The sequence below is a fragment of the Oncorhynchus mykiss genome, chromosome 10, assembly GCF_013265735.2.
Source record: "Oncorhynchus mykiss isolate Arlee chromosome 10, USDA_OmykA_1.1, whole genome shotgun sequence".
Taxonomy (NCBI): Eukaryota; Metazoa; Chordata; class Actinopteri; order Salmoniformes; family Salmonidae; genus Oncorhynchus; species Oncorhynchus mykiss.
In genome coordinates this window covers 3,438,786-3,455,468 of record NC_048574.1, presented here as the reverse complement: position 1 = coordinate 3,455,468, position 16,683 = coordinate 3,438,786, and the positions used below count along the sequence as shown (strand labels likewise).

The 16,683-nt window shown below is 45.8% G+C and overlaps 1 protein-coding gene across 2 annotated transcripts in view; it reads left to right on the top strand.

Moving 5' to 3' along the window:
- LOC110492805 (reticulon-4 receptor-like 1) overlaps positions 1-16,683 on the top strand; it is a 158,611-nt gene that overhangs the window by 121,606 nt on the left and 20,322 nt on the right. The window contains exons 2-3 of one of the 2 annotated variants that reach the window (XR_005053548.1): positions 13,991-14,146; positions 14,338-14,747. The exons of the other annotated variant lie outside the window; for it this stretch is intronic. The gene's annotated coding sequence lies outside the window, so the exon portion shown is untranslated. Of the gene's footprint in view, positions 1-13,990; positions 14,147-14,337; positions 14,748-16,683 lie in introns of those variants that run through there. 2 annotated transcript variants of the gene reach the window in all.

Below are 16,683 nucleotides of genomic sequence, written 5' to 3'. Positions count from 1 at the left end.
TTAGCTAGCTCGCTATAACAGAGGGATGCTATGTTAGCTAGCTCGCTATAACAGAGGGATGCTATGTTAGCTAGCTGGCTATAACAGAGGAATGCTATGTTAGCTAGCGGGCTATAACAGAGGAATGCCATGTTAGCTAGCTGGCTATAACAGAGGGATGCTATGTTAGCTAGCTCGCTATAACAGAGGGATGCTATGTTAGCTAGCGGGCTATAACAGAGGAATGCCATGTTAGCTAGTTGGCTATAACAGAGGGATGCTATGTTAGCTAGCTCGCTATAACAGAGGGATGCTATGTTAGCTAGCTCGCTATAACAGAGGGATGCTATGTTAGCTAGCGGGCTATAACAGAGGAATGCCATGTTAGCTAGTTGGCTATAACAGAGGAATGCCATGTTAGCTAGCTGGCTATAACAGAGGGATGCTATGTTAGCTAGCGGGCTATGACTATCCAACAACAACACTGGAACTCTTCCAAGTCAAGGTAAGCTTTTGGTTTTACAAATGTATTGCCACTGAGGCCCACCGGTGTAACTACTTACTTACTGTACACTGTAATGTTACAGCAGTTGTAGCACTTTGAACATCCCACGGAGCACCATTAAATTCATTATTAAAGAATGGAAAGGATATGGCACCACAACAAACCTGCCAAGAGAGGGCCGCCCACCAAAACTCACAGACCAGGCAAGGAGGCCATTAATCAGAGAGGCGTCAAAGAGACCAAAGATATCCCTGAAGGAGCTCCTCAGCGGAGAGGGCAGTATCTGTCCATAGGACCACTTTAAGCCGTACACTCCACAGAGCTGGGCTTTACGGAAGAGTGGCCAGAAAAAACAAACATTGCATGTGGGAGACTCCCCAAACATATGGAAGATGGTAATCTGGTCAGATGAGACTAAAATGTAGCTTTTTGGCCATCAAGGAAAACGCTATGTCTGGCGCAAACCCTACACCTCTCATCACCTCGAGAATACCATCCCCACAATGAAGCATGTGTGTGGCCAGGGTTTGTTTTGAGAGGGGGATCTCGGCTGGTGGGGATGTGGCTGGTGATGCTGTGGGTGTAGGTCCTCTTGGCGTGGGTCCTCTCTGTGCAGGTCCTTCGGGAGGGAGTCTGGGATGGTGTCTCGCTGGTCTGTTGCTCCTGTGTGAGGTTCTGGGGCTGTGGTTGAGGGTGATGTCTTTCAGGGTCCTGTCGAAGGTAGGCACTGCTGCCTTGTATAGGTGGACCTGGTCATAAAGGCTGTTCAAGTCCAGGGTGGAGTGGTGGGCCAGGTAAACATTAGGTTTTGAGGCAGAGTCACAGGAAATACTTGCATTCACCCACTGTATGGTGGCAGGGTGGAAGTATTTTCATGGTTGCAGGGTGGAGATAACCTTTCCTGATTAGGGAATGAGGAAAAAGCTTTTTTTCAAACTTGAATGTTGTTTTTCCACAATTTCCTGCTGGGCTCTCAGGTGGTTTGTGTGTATTAGGATGTGTCTGCAGGACCCTAGTCGGTCCTCTGACAACAGCTCCAGTGTTAGGACACCAGAGTTTAGCCACTTTGTGTAAACGTTTGTTCTCTTGAATGTACTTCCCATTTCAGTCAATAAGGAGCACAATCTCTGGCTTTTGTGTGTTGTTGTGGGGGTTGCCAGGAGGGCTATCAGGGGAGCTGACGTGGGGGGGGGTACTGTTGGGTTGGTAGGTCCTTTTTTGTCTGTCCCATTGTGTTGTTGAGGTGCTGGTCCGGGTCTGAGATGGGCTGTTCTGCTGGCTTCTCTGGGGGAGTGTGGTGCTTTCTGTCAAACCTCAACTTTCTCATCTCCTCCTTCAGTGCTGTTAGCTGGGCTGTGTGTTCCTCTCTCTCCTTCTTGAGTTCTCTCATATCAGACCAGCTCTCTCAGTGCTGTTAGCTGGGCTGTGTGTTCCTCCTTCTTGAGTTCTCTCATCTCAGACCAGCTCTCTCAGTGCTGTTAGCTGGGCTGTGTGTTCCTCCTTCTTGAGTTCTCTCATCTCAGACCAGCTCTCTCAGTGCTGTTAGCTGGGCTGTGTGTTCCTCCTTCTTGAGTTCTCTCATCTCAGACCAGCTCTCTCAGTGCTGTTAGCTGGGCTGTGTGTTCCTCCTTCTTGAGTTCTCTCATCTCAGACCAGCTCTCTCAGTGCTGTTAGCTGGGCTGTGTGTTCCTCCTTCTTGAGTTCTCTCATCTCAGACCATAGTGCAACCAGCTCTCTCAGACAGTCGTCCATCTCCACCTTCACTTTAAAGTACTATCTATGTAGTTCTTTTTTTGGGGAGGGGGGGGGCGGGGGGGTATCTGTACTTTACTGTTTATATTTTTTGCCAACTTTTACTTTTACTTCCCTACATTCCTAAAGGAAATGATGTACTTTTTACTCCCTTTTTCCCTGACAGCCAAACGTTTTTCTTTGTTTTTTACATTTTGAATGATTTAACAAGACAAATGGTCCAATTCACACAATTATCAAGAGAACATCCCTGGTCATCCCTACTGCCTCTGATCTGGAGGACTCACTAAACAGAGAACATCCCTGGTCATCCCTACTGCCTCTGATCTGGAGCACTCACTAAACAGAGAACATCCCTGGTCATCCCTACTGCCTCTGATCTGGAGGACTCACTAAACAGAGAATGTCCCTGGTCATCCCTACTGCCTCTGATCTGGAGGACTCACTACACAGAGAATGTCCCTGGTCATCCCTACTGCCTCTGATCTGGAGGACTCACTAAACAGAGAACATCCCTGGTCATCCCTACTGCCTCTGATCTGGAGGACTCACTAAACAGAGAACATCCCTGGTCATCCCTACTGCCTCTGATCTGGAGGACTCGCTAAACAGAGAACATCCCTGGTCATCCCTACTGCCTCTGATCTGGAGGACTCACTAAACAGAGAACATCCCTGGTCATCCCTACTGCCTCTGATCTGGAGGACTCACTAAACAGAGAATGTCCCTGGTCATCCCTACTGCCTCTGATCTGGAGGACTCACTAAACAGAGAATGTCCCTGGTCATCCCTACTGCCTCTGATCTGGAGGACTCACTAAACAGAGAACATCACTGGTCATCCCTACTGCCTCTGATCTGGAGGACTCACTAAACAGAGAACATCCCTGGTCATCCCTACTGCCTCTGATCTGGAGGACTCACTAAACAGAGAACATCCCTGGTCATCCCTACTGCCTCTGATCTGGAGGACTCACTAAACAGAGAATGTCCCTGGTCATCCCTACTGCCTCTGATCTGGAGGACTCACTAAACAGAGAACATCCCTGGTTATCCCTACTGCCTCTGATCTGGAGGACTCACTAAACAGAGAACATCCCTGGTTATCCCTACTGCCTCTGATCTGAAGGACTCACTAAACAGAGAACATCCCTGGTCATCCCTACTGTCTCTGATCTGGTGGACTCACTAAACAGAGAACATCCCTGGTCATCCCTACTGCCTCTGATCTGGAGGACTCACTAAACAGGGAACATCCCTGGTCATCCCTACTGCCTCTAAGCTGGCAGACTCACTAAACAGAGAACATCCCTGGTCATCCCTACTGCCTTTAAGCTGGCAGACTCACTAAACAGAGAACATCCCTGGTCATCTCTACTACCTCTGATCTGGAGGACTCACTAAACAGAGAACATCCCTGGTCATCCCTACTGCCTCTGATCACGACCAGGTGGACTGGGAACAGCAAGGAGGCATCAGGCCAGGTCGTCCTCGGTCCTTGGGCACAGGTCCTCCCTCCGAGAGAGAGAATTAGAGGGAGCAAAGTTAAATTCACACAGGACACCGGATAAGACAGGAGAAATACTCCAGATTTAACAGACTGACCCTAGCCCCCCGACACATAAACTATTGCAGCATAATTACTGGACGCTGAGACAGGAGGGGTCAGGAGACACTGTGGCCCCATCCGATGACACCCCCGGACAGGGCCAACCAGGCAGGATATGACCCCACCCACTTTGCCAAAGCACAGCACTAGAGGGATATCTTCAACCACCAACTTACTACCCTGAGACAAGGCCGAGTATAGCCCACGAAGATCTCACCCACGACACGAACCCGGGGGGGGGCGCCAACCCAGACAGAAAGATCACGTCAGAGACTCACGTCAGAGACTCAACCCACTCAAGTGATGCACCCCTCCTAGGGATGGCATGGAAGAGCACCAGTAAGCCAGTGACTCAGCCCCTGTAATAGGGTTAGAACAGAGAATCCCAGTGGAGAGAGGGGAACCGGCCAGGCAGAGAAAACAAGGGCGGTTCATCGCTCCAGTGCCTTTCCGTTCACCTTCACACTCCTGGGACAGACTACACTCAATCAGAGGACCTACTGAAGAGATGAGTCTTCAATAAAGACTTAAAGGTCGAGACTGAGTCTGCATCTCTCACATGGGTAGATAGACCATTCCATAAAAATGGAGCTCTATAGGAGAAAGCCCTGCCTCCAGCTGTTTGCTTAGAAATTCTAGGGACAATTAGGAGGCCTGCGTCTTGTGACCGTGGCGTACTTGTAGGTATGTACGACAGGACCAAATCAGAGAGATAGGTAGGAGCAAGCCCATGTAATGCTTTGTAGGTTAGCAGTAAAACCTTGATATCAGCCCTAGCCTTAGCATGTGCTCCAACAGGTGTATCTCCCCAAAACCAATTCTTCCTTTTGCCGCCTCTTACATGACCATGCGTAACACCCCAGCCATCCTACAATCTAAACTTGATGCCCTCAATCTCACACAAATTATCAATGAACCTACCAGGTACCTCCCCAAAGCCGTAAACACGGGCACCCTCATAGATATCATCCTAACCAACTTGCCCTCTAAATACACCTCTGCTGTCTTCAACCAAGATCTCAGCGATCACTGCCTCATTGCCTGCATCCGTAATGGGTCAGAGGTCAAACGACCTCCACTCATCACTGTCAAACACTTCAGCGAGCAGGCCTTTCTAATCGACCTGGCCGGGGTATCCTGGAAGGATATTGATCTCATCCCGTCAGTAGAGGATGCCTGGTCATTTTTTTAAAATGCCTTCCTAACCATCTTAAAATAAGCATGCCCCATTCAAGAAATGTAGAACCAGGAACAGATATAGCCCTGGGTTCTCCCCAGACATGACTTCCCTTAACCAACACAAAAACATCTTATGGCGTTCTGCATTAGCATCGAACTGCCCCCATGATATGCAGCTTTTCAGGGAAGCTAGAAACCATTATACACAGGCAGTTAGAAAAGCCAAGGCTAGCTTTTTCAAGCAGACATTTGCTTCCTGCAACACTAACTCAAAAAAGTTCTGGGACACTGTAAAGTCCATGGAGAATAAGAACACCTCATCCCAGCTGCCCACTGCACTGAAGATAGGAAACACTGTCACCACTGATAAATCCACTATAATTGAGAATTTCAATAAGCATTTTTCTACAGCTGGCCAGCTGGCCAGCTACCCCTACCCCGGTCAACAGCACTGCACCCCCCACAGCAACTCGCCCAAGCCTTCCCCATTTCTCCTTCTCCCAAATCCATTCAGCTGATGTTCTGAAAGAGCTGCAAAATCTGGACCCCTACAAATCAGCCGGGCTAGACTATCTGGACCATTTCTTTCTAAAATTATCTGCCAACATTGTTGCCACCCCTATTACTAGCCTGTTCAACCTCTTTTGTGTCGTCTGAGATTCCCAAAGATTGGAAAGCAGCTGCGGTCATCCCTCTCTTCAAAGGGGGGGACACTCTTGACCCAAACTGCTACAGACCTATATCTATCCTACCCTGCCTTTCTAAGGTCTTTGAAAGCCAAGTCAACAAACAGATTACCGACCATTTCGAATCTCACCATACCCTCTCTGCTATGCAATCTGGTTTCCAAGCTGGTCATGGGTGCACCTCAGCCACGCTCAAGGTCCTAAATGATATCTTAACCGCCATCGAAAAGGAACATTACTGTGCAGCCGTATTCATTGATCTGGCCAAGGCTTTCGACTCTGTCAATCACCACATCCTTATCGGCAGACTCGACAACCTTGGTTTCTCAAATGATTGCCTCGCCTGGTTCACCACCTACTTCTCTGATAGAGTTCAGTGTGTCAAATCGGAGGGTCTGTTGTCCGGACCTCTGGCAGTCTCTATGGGGGTGCCACAAGGTTCAAATCTTGGACCGACTCTCTTCTCTGTATACATCAATGATGTCTCTCTTGCTGCTGGTGAGTCTCTGATCCACCTCTACGCAGATGACACCATTCTGTATACTTCTGGCCCTTCTTTGGACACTGTGTTAACAACCCTCCAGGCAAGCTTCAATGCCATACAACTCTTCTTCCGTGGCCTCAAATTGCTCTTAAATACAAGTAAAACTAAATGCATACTCTTCAACCGATCGCTGCCTGGACCTGCCCGCCTGTCCAACATCTCTACTCTGGACGGCTCTGACTTAGAATACGTGGACAACTACAAATACCTAGGTGTCTGGTTAGACTGTAAACTCTCCTTCCAGACCCACATCAAACATCTCCAATCCAAAGTTAAATCTAGAATATGCGTCCTATTTCGCAACAAAGCATCCCTCACTCATGCTGCCAAACATACCCTTGTAAAACTGACCATCCTACCAATCCTCGACTTCGGCGATGTCATTTACAAAATCGCCTCCAATACCCTACTCAACACATTGGATGCAGTCTGTCACAGTGCCATCCGTTTTGTCACGCCCCATATACTACCCACCATTGCGACCTGTAAACTCTCGTTGGCTGGCCCTTGCTTCATACTCGTTGCCAAACCCACTGGCTCCATGTCATCTACAAGACCCTGCTAGGTAAAGTCCCCCCTTGTCTCAGCTCGCTGGTCACCATAGCATCACCCACCTGTAGCATGCGCTCCAGCAGGTATATCTCTCTGGTCACCCCCAAAACCAATTATTTCTTTGGCTGCCTCTCCTTCCAGTTCTCTGCTGCCAATGACTGGAATGAACTACAAAAATCTCTGAAACTGGAAACACTTATCTCCCTCACTAGCTTTAAGCACCAGCTGTCAGAGCAGCTCACAGATTACTGCACCTGTACATAGCCCACCTATAATTTAGCCCAAACAACAACCTCTCCCCCTACTGTATTTATTTATTTTGCTACTTTGCACCCCATTATTTATATCTCTACTTTGTAAATTCTTCCACTGCAAATCTACCATTCCAGTGTTTTACTTGCTATATTTTATTTACTTTGCCAACATGGCCTTTTTTGCCTTTACCTCCCTTATCTCACCTCACTTGCTCACATTGTATATAGACTTATTTTTCTACTGTATTATTGACTGTATTCTTGTTTTACTCCATGTGTAACTCTGTGTTGTTGTGTGTGTCGAACTGCTTTGCTTTATCTTGGCCAGGTCGCAGTTGTAAATGAGAACTTGTTCTCAACTTGCCTACCTGGTTAAATAAAGGTGAAACAAAATAAATAAATAAACAGGAAGCCAGTGTAGAGATCAGGGTCCAAAGTAACGCCGAGGTCCTTTACAGTTTTATTTGAGGAGACGACTGTACAACCATCAACATTAATTGTCAGATTCAACAGAATATCTCTTTGTTTCTTGGGACCGAGAACAAGCATCTCTGTTTTGTCCGAGTTTAAAAGTAGAACATTTGCTGCCATCCACTTCCTTATGTCTGAAACACAGGCTTCCAGGGAGGGCAATTTTGGTCCTTCACCATGTTTCATTGACATGTACAGCTGTGTGTCATCCGCATAGCAGTGAAAGTTAACATTATGTTTCCAAATTACAAAAAAAAGTTTACATTGTGTTTTGACATCCCCAAAAGATAGAATATATAGTGAAAACAAAAAAATAGCAGCACTAAGGTCTAGTAGCACGAGGACAGATGCAGAGCCTCGGTCTGACACCATTAAAAGGTCATTTACCACCTTCACAAGTGCAGTCTCAGTGCTATGATGGGGTCTAAAACCAGACTGAAGCATTTCTTATACATTGTTTGTCTTCAAGCTGCGCAACAGCTTTTTCTAACAATTTTTGAGAGGAATTGGAGATTTGATATAGGCCGATAGTTTAAAATATTTTCTGGCTCAAGGGTTGGCTTTTTCAAGAGAGGCTTTATTACTGCCACTTTTAGTGAGTTTGGTACACATCCGGTGGATAGAGAGCCGTTTATTATGTTCAACATAGGAGTGCCAAGCACAGGAAGCAGCTCTTTCAGTAGTTTAGTTGGAATAAGATCCAGTATGCAGCTTGAATGTTTAGAGGCCATCACTATTTTCATCAATGTGTCAAGGAATATAGTACTAAAACACTTGAGTGTCTCTCTTGATCCTAGGTCCTGGCAGTGTTGCGCAGACTCAGGACAACTGAGCATCAAAGAAGTTCATGAATTTATTACTGCTGAAGTGAAAGCCATCCTCTTTTGGGGAATGATGCTTTTTAGTTAGCTTTGTGACAGTATCAAAAATAAATTTAGGATTGTTATTATTCTCCTCAATTAAGCTGGTAAAATAGGATGATCGAGCAGCAGTGAGGGCTCTTCGATACTGCACGGTACTGTCTTTCCAAGGTAGTCAGAAGACTTCCAGTTTGGTGTGGCGCCATTTCCGTTCCAATTTTCTGGAACCTTGCTTCAGGGCTCTGGTATTTTCTGTATACCAGGGAGCTAGTTTCTTATGACAATTTTTGTTTTGTTTTTAGGGGTGTGACTGCATCTAGAGTATTACGCAAGGTTAAATTGAGTTCCTCAGTGTACTCTGACGTCCTTGGGTAGGCAGAGGGAGTCTGGAAGGGCATCTAGGAATCTTTGGGTTTTCCGAGAATTTATAGCACAGCTTTTGATACTCCTTGGTTGGGGTCTGAGCAGATTATTTGTTGTGATTTGCAAACGTAATAAAATGGTGGTCCGATAGTCCAGGATTACGGGGTAAAACGTTTTTATCCACAATATCTATTCCATGGGACAAAACTAGGTCCAGAGTATGACTGTGGCAGTGAATAGGTCCGGAGACATGTTGGACAAAACCCACTGAGTCGATGATGGCTCCGAAAGCCTTTTGGAGTGGGTTTGTGGACTTTTCCACGTGAATATTAAAGTCACCAAAAATTAGAATATTATCTGCTATGACTACAAGGTGCGATAGGAATTCAGGGAACTCAGTGAAGAACATGTATATGGCCCCAGAGGCCTGTAAACAGTAGCTATAAAAAGTGATTGAGTAGCCTGCATAGATTTCATGACTTGAAGCTCAAAAGACGAAAACGTTGTTTTTTTTGTAAATTGAAATTTGCTGTCGTAAATGTTAGCAACTCCTCCGCGATGCGCGGGGGAAATGGACACTAGTGTAACCAGAAGGTGAGGCCTCATTTAACACAGTAAATTCATCAGGCTTAAGCCATGTTTCAGTCAGGCCAATCACATCAAGATTATGATCAGTGATTAGTTAATTGACTAACTGCCTTTAAAGTGAGGGATCTAACATTAAGTAGCCCTATTTTGAGATGTGAGGTATCATGATCTCTGTCAATAATGACAGGAATGGAGGAGCTCTTTATCCTAGTGAGATTGCTAAGGTGAACACTGCCATGTTTAGTTTTACCCAACATAGATCGATGCACAGACACGGTCTCAATGGGAATAGCTGAGCTGACTACACTGTCTGTGCTAGTGGCAGACACCACTTAGATGGCAGGGTGGCTAACAGGGTGCAGGGCAGGCAGCAGGCTATCTCATTGTGAAGCTAGAGGAGTTAGAGCCCTGTCTATGTTGGTAGATAAGATGAGAGCACCCCTCCAGCTAGGATGGAGTCCGTCACTCCTCAGCAGGTCAGGCTTGGTCTTGTTTGTGAGTGAATCCCAGAAAGAGGGCCAATTATCTACAAATTCTATCTTTTGGGAGGGGCAGAAAACAGTTTTCAACCAGTGATTGAGTTGTGAGACTCTGCTGTAGAGCTCATCACTCCCCCTAACTGGGAGGGGGCCAGAGACAATTACTCGATGCCGACACATCTTTCTAGCTGATTTACACGCAGAAGCTATGTTGCACTTGGTGACCTCTGACTGTTTAATCCTAACATTGTTGGTGCTGACGTGGATAACAATATCTCTATACTCTCTACACTCGCCAGTTTTAGCTTTAGCCAGCACCATCTTCAGATTAGCCTTAACGTCAGTAGCCCTGCCCCCTGGTAAACAGTGTATGAACGCTGGATGATTCGTTTTTAAGAAAAAATTGTGAGGCTGCGGGGATTTATACTACTATCTGTACTTACTGGTGGCACAGACGCTGTTTCATCCTTTCCTACACTTAAATGACCCTTTGCCTAACGATTGTGTCTGAAGCTGGGCTTGTAGCACAGCTATCCTCGCCGTAAGGCGATCGTTCTCCTGTATATTATGAGTACAGCGACTGCAAATAGAAGGCATCATGTTAATGTTACTACTTAGCTTCGGCTGGTGGAGGTCCTGTAGAAGCATGTCCAGATAAAGCATCATGTTAATACTACTACTTATTTTCAAAGTTTTGTTCTCCTTGCGCCCAAACACTGCCTGGTGATTAGCTCCCGGTACTGACTGGTGATTGGCCCCTAGACCATCTCCAGCACTGAGTTGCAGTACAGAATTAGAAACAATCTCCATGCAGGACCTGGGAAGCTCTACCCTGGGCCCACCTCCAGGACCTACTCCCCCGGCTTGCTCCTCAGCGACACCACAGAGCAGCAGTAGTAGCAGGGGTGTGACGCTTCGAATTACACCGACAGTGTCATTGCATTTTTGATACACCAGAATTACATTCATGAAACGCTGCGTTGCATTGCGTTCTGTGCACGGGTAATGTTACGGAGTCTAGTTGATAGGTAATCTACTAGCCGGACTGTTCCCCGGGACTCCAGTTGTAGGGATTTGTACAATGCACTACAAGGCTATTGAACCTGACATTGGTGTCTGTCGTTATTCCTTTATCCAGTTACGTTCCATATACAAACACACGCCGTTTCCTACTCACACCACTGATCAACTCGTTGTTAGCTGACTAGGTAGCATCACTACCTACGTCGATGACTGAAGGCAAAGAAATCTCATATTCAATTGCTATGGCAGCGAACATTCCGCCACCAAATCCCATGGTTCTCACAGGGGACTGGAATACTAATTGGGACAACTTCAGGGATGAATTCGAGGACTATGCGCTGGCAACCGGTCTACATGAGAAAGCCAACGAGGTACAAGCTGCAACTCTGAGGAGTTTAATGGGCAGCGAATGCAGGCGTATCTACCCGGCACAATCTCACCCTCACAGCACGACAACAGTGTGATGCAAAGGCTATATTGGATGCATTGGAGAATTACTTCAAACCCGCCAGAAACGTAATTTATGAGCGGTTCGTTTTCGGAAGAGGGTGAGTCAGTACACAACTTTGTAACCCGTTTGAGAGAGATATCCGCCACTTGTGAATACGGGGGATTGAAAGATGAATTGATTTGTGACAAAATAGTACTGGGAATTGCAAATGAGGATACGCGCCGGCGTCTACTGAGAGAGAGAGACTTAACATTAGTAACTGCCATTGAAATGTGCTGCACTGCTGAAGTCACTGACATGAGAATGAGAGCAATGGAAATCTAAACCCCAACGCTCCGACGTTGATACTGTTCACGCTGTTGCTAGGCAGACATTCAGACTAAACCAATCGAGGCAGAGCAATTCACCACGAACGGTGAACACAGAGAGCCCCGTAGCATGTAAATACTGTGGGAATACACACACACACACGTGGCAAAGATTACCTTGTCAGGCTGACCTTGCCTTGCAAACTGCGCCTTGCAGCGCTTTATGACCGTCTCTGCAGACAAGTCAGGGAGCAGTTCAATTTCCCAAAAGTCAGAGTAGTGATCAACGATGAGAAGATAGTCCTTTTGTCTGTGGCTGAATAAGTCCATGCTGACGATTTGCCAGGCCCTTGTGGGCAGTTCGTGTGACATCATGGTTTCCTTTTGCTGTTCATGAGCGTACTCGTTGCATGTGGTACAGTTGCTGACAAAGTCTTTAATTTCTGCTTGCATGTTTGGTCAGTATAATGTTTCACGGGCCTGGCGGTAGCATGCATCACCTCCAACGTGACTGGAGTGTATGCGGGTAAGCATCTCTGGACGTAGTGATTTGTGAATAATGACCTTCTGACCTCTGAACAAGACGCTACCATTTTGCACGCTGATCTCATCTCGAAAGGTCCAGTATTCTCTCACTGTGAAAGGTGTCTCCTCTTTCAGGTATGGCCAACCTGCGAGAGCCATGGACTTCAGTGACTGTAGGTGTTCGTCCTCGTCAGTGTGTTGCCTTATCTGGGCTAGGCGGTGATCTGTGACGTTTAAGTAGTCTGCCTGATTGATCTGTTGAACATCTTGTTGTTCCTGCTGTAGCGAACAGATGGCCTGCCGCTGATAGACAGTGCCTCTGCCTGTACATTGTGTTGTTGCCCTGCTCAGTGTGTCGCTGATGTACATCTCTGGTCCTGGCTTGTAAATTACCTTCAGGCTGTAGTTTTGCAGAGTCAGGAGCATGCTTTGAAGCCTCTTGGGCGCGTTGAGGAGAGGTTTACTGAATATGGCAATGAGTGGTTTGTGGTCAGTTTCAGCGATGACCAGGTCTCGCCCATATAAGTAGTGATGGAATCGCTGGCAGGAGAAGACGATGCTGAGGCACTCTTTCTCAATTTGTGCATAGTTTTGTTCGGTGGGGGTGAGCGCTCTCGAGGCAAATGTGACGGTCTGGTCTTCCTGCATAAGGCAGCATCCAAGTCCCCTTTGGCTGGAGTCACTCTGGATTGTGACAGGCTTCATGACGTTGTAGTAGCGCAACACTGGCATGGATGAAGACAGAGATTTCATCTCCTGCACTGCGGCCTCGTGCTTGGGTAGCCAGTGCCATGGTGTGTCTTTGTCCAGCAACCGGCGCAGAGGCTCACAGACTGCTGATAGGTGTGGCATGAACTTTGCAAGATAGTTTGCAAAGCCGATGAGACGCTGTACTCCTTTTGCATCAGACGGGTTTGGCATGTCGAGGATCGCTCTGACCTTGTCTGGGTCCGGCTTCAGGCCTTTTGCTGAGAGAATGTGGCCATGAAGTGGACGTCTTTCACCTTGAACTGCAGCTTCTTCAGGCCAAGGCGAAGCTTAATTGATCGGCAGCGCTCCATCAGTGCCAGGAGCTTCACTTCGTGGTCGCGTTCTGCTTCTTCGTCTGTGTCACCACAGCCTACGATCAGGGCATCATCGGCGATGGGTTCAATGCCATTGAGCCCAGCCAGTAACTCGTGCTGCTTACGTTGGTATATCTCAGGCGCCACTGAGACACCAAACGGGAGCTTGAGCCAGCGTTTCCGACCCCAGGGGGTCCAGAAGGTAGTCATGAGGCTGCTTTCTTCATCCAGCTTGCATTGAAGGAATGCATCTCGGGCATCCACCAAGGTGAAAATCCTGGCCTTGGGAAGCTTATAGAGGTGTCGGCATGATGTAGTGGGATCGTTTCAGTGCTTGGTTCAGATGCTTTGGGTCGATGCAGACCCTCAGCTTCTCTGTTTTTTTCACTATGACCATATTGCTGATCCAGTCAGTTGGTTCAGTCACAGATGTCATGTGGCCATCGGCCTCATACTTGTCCAGCTGAGCCTTCACAGCCACTTTCATTATGCAGGGCACATTGCGAGGAGCACACTGGACTGGAGTAATGCTCTCATCCACTTCAAAGTGTACCTCCCCAGGCACTGATTCAACGGGCATGTTGAATACATTGTCATATCTGCTGAGTAGTTGTTCTTTGGACAGGGGTCCATGCTGGACATGCTCCACAATGTCAAAAATTAAGGCAGTTTATACCATTCTAAAAACAAATTCCCAACACACTGTGTGCCCTCAGGCCCATACTCCACGACCACATATCTTCAACACAAAATGACTGTGTGCATGTGTGTATGTGCCTATGTTTGTGTTACTTCATAGTCCCAGCTGTTCCATGAGGGTTAGTAGCAGGGCTGTGAACAGAACGGAAGAAAAGAGCTGCAGATTCAGTCCTTGACACATCACTGGCAAAGGCATTGAAAATGATTGAAGACATATCTCACACGTCATGCCCCATGCCACCAGCTAGTCTCAGAGGTAAATAAATATAAATCATTTCACACTTCACTCTGATCCCCTTTCCTCTCTTCTGTTGTCCTTTCCCTCTTCTCCTCACCATGTACACTGTTCTCCAGACACTCCTAATGTCCCCCCTCTTCTCCTCACCATGTACACTGTCCTCCAAACACTCCTAATGTCCCCCCTTCTTCTTCTCCTCCTCTCCACAGTGTCCTGGTAGCTATAGCTGATTTTCATGGATGAACACTTGCCAAAACTCCAGGAGGAATTCGGTCACCAGCTGCATGAGTTCATGCATGACTTCAAGAAGAGGACAAGCCGGAACGACTGGGACCCCAGTGAAATGAACGACTTGTTGTGTTGTTTTTCAGACATCTCAGGAGTCAGGCACGAGACACCTTCATTTAATTCCACTTTTTTGTTATTCACGTGTCTCTTCATAAGACACTGTTTTTAGTTCCCAAAATATTTATTTCTGCTCATAAATATTTTTCATCTTGACACTTTCTATTTGAACCTGTTTTGTGGTTTACATGTCTCAGAATGTTGTGGTTTACTTTCAAAAGAATAAAGGTTTATTTGTGTGCAAATAAAAAAAGCTCTGTTGGCATTTCTACATGTCAAGGTGTTTCCGGGCATTCTTTTTGAACATTAAGTGCTGACCACGTAGAGAAGAGCAGTACCATCTAATTTAAATTACTGCACACTGAGACGTCCGAGGAATCAGGTTGAAGAGCTGTGAGCCAAATATTTTATAGGCCTTCTTCTACTTGCGGTGTAGTACAATCTAATTTAAATTACTGCACACTGAGGAATCAGGTTTTGTTGTATTAATTCTTGACGCTACCCATCCCTTAAGCGGGATAATTGTCATCAGCAACTGCTGAATAGCATAGCGCCTCAGTCAAATAATATTACTAAAAATATTCATATTCATGAAATCACAAGTGTAATATAGGAAAACACAGCTTAGCCTTTTGTTAATCCACCTGTCGTCTCAGATTTTGAAATGATGCTTTACAGCCAAAGCAATCCAAGCGTTTGTTTAAGTTTATCGATAGCATAGCATAACATCATGTACACTTAGCATCAGGAAGCTTGGTCACGAAAATCAGAAAAGTAATCAGATTAATCGTTTACCTTTGATGATCTTCAGATGTTTTCTCTCACAAGACTCCCAGTTACACAACAAATGTTCCTTTTGTTCCATAAAGATAATTTTTAGGTCCAAAATACCTCCGTTTGTTTGACGCATTATGTTCAGAAATCCACAGAAAAGAGCGGTCACGACAAATTCCAAATAATATCCGTAACAGAAACATGTCAAAAGTTTTTTATAATAAATCGTCAGGTTGTTTTTAAAATATATAATTGATAATATATCAACCGCAAATGTCTTTCACAGTAGGAGAGGGAAAAGCAATACCTATCCAAACTCTGTTGCACGAGCAAAACTCATGTGACCACTTGACGTGATATTATCGTTCTGGCTCATTTTTCAAAATAAAAGCCTGAAACTATGTCTGAAGACTGTTGACACCTTGAGGAAGCGATAGGAAAAGGAATGTGGTTGATATCCCTTTAAATGGAGCAATGGGAGGCTATGGAACATGGAGTTTTCAAAATAGAAGCCACTTCCTGGTTTGATTTTTCTCAGGGTTTCGCCTGCAATATCAGTTCTGTTATACTCACATACAATATTTTTACCGTTTTGGAAACTTTAGAGTGTTTCTATCCTAATATGTCAATTATATGCATATTCTAGCATCTGGTCCTGAGAAATAGGCCGTTTACTTTGGGAACGTCATTTTTCCAAACATAAAAATAGTGCCCCCTAGCTTCAAGAGGTTAACATATTAAAACTATACTGCTTTCACAGTGCTCACAAAAAAACTTGAGTCCGAGTCTCCATCAAGAATCCTCATCGTTGAAGCCACGATGCCAAATGCATTCTCTGACTGTCCAACAACGAGGTAGTTCCATGTACCCCGAGAATGGCAAACAATTAAAAAAAGAAGCAACAACAAGCAATTTTTTTCTCTCTTTTTTTTTTTTTTTTTTTTTTGCATTGTTTGTAACTTTATTTTGTACTTAATGTTGCTGCTACCGTCTCTTAAGATCAAAACGAGCTTCTTGGATGTTAGAACAGCGATTACTCACCTCGTACTGGATTAAGATTTTTTTTCTGTAACGAGTCTGAAGGATGTACTGCTTTGTTAAGACCAGGCCCAAATCCCCGTCATCAGCGTGAAGAAAAGACGGAGGTGGAGGACGGAGGGCTGGGTGAAAATAAACTGGATGATCTAAGACGATCCTTTTGGAACCTTAAAAAACGTAATATCTTATGTTTCACTGAGTCGTAGTTGAACGACGACACGGATAATATAGAACTGGCTGGGTTTTCCGTACATCGGTAGGACAGGGCAACCATGTCTGGTAAGACGAGGGGCGGAGAGGTGTGTCTATTTGTCAATAACAGCTGGTGCGTGATGTCTAATATTAAAGAATTCTCAAGGTATTGATCACCTGAGGTAGAATTTTTGTAGTTTTAGTTT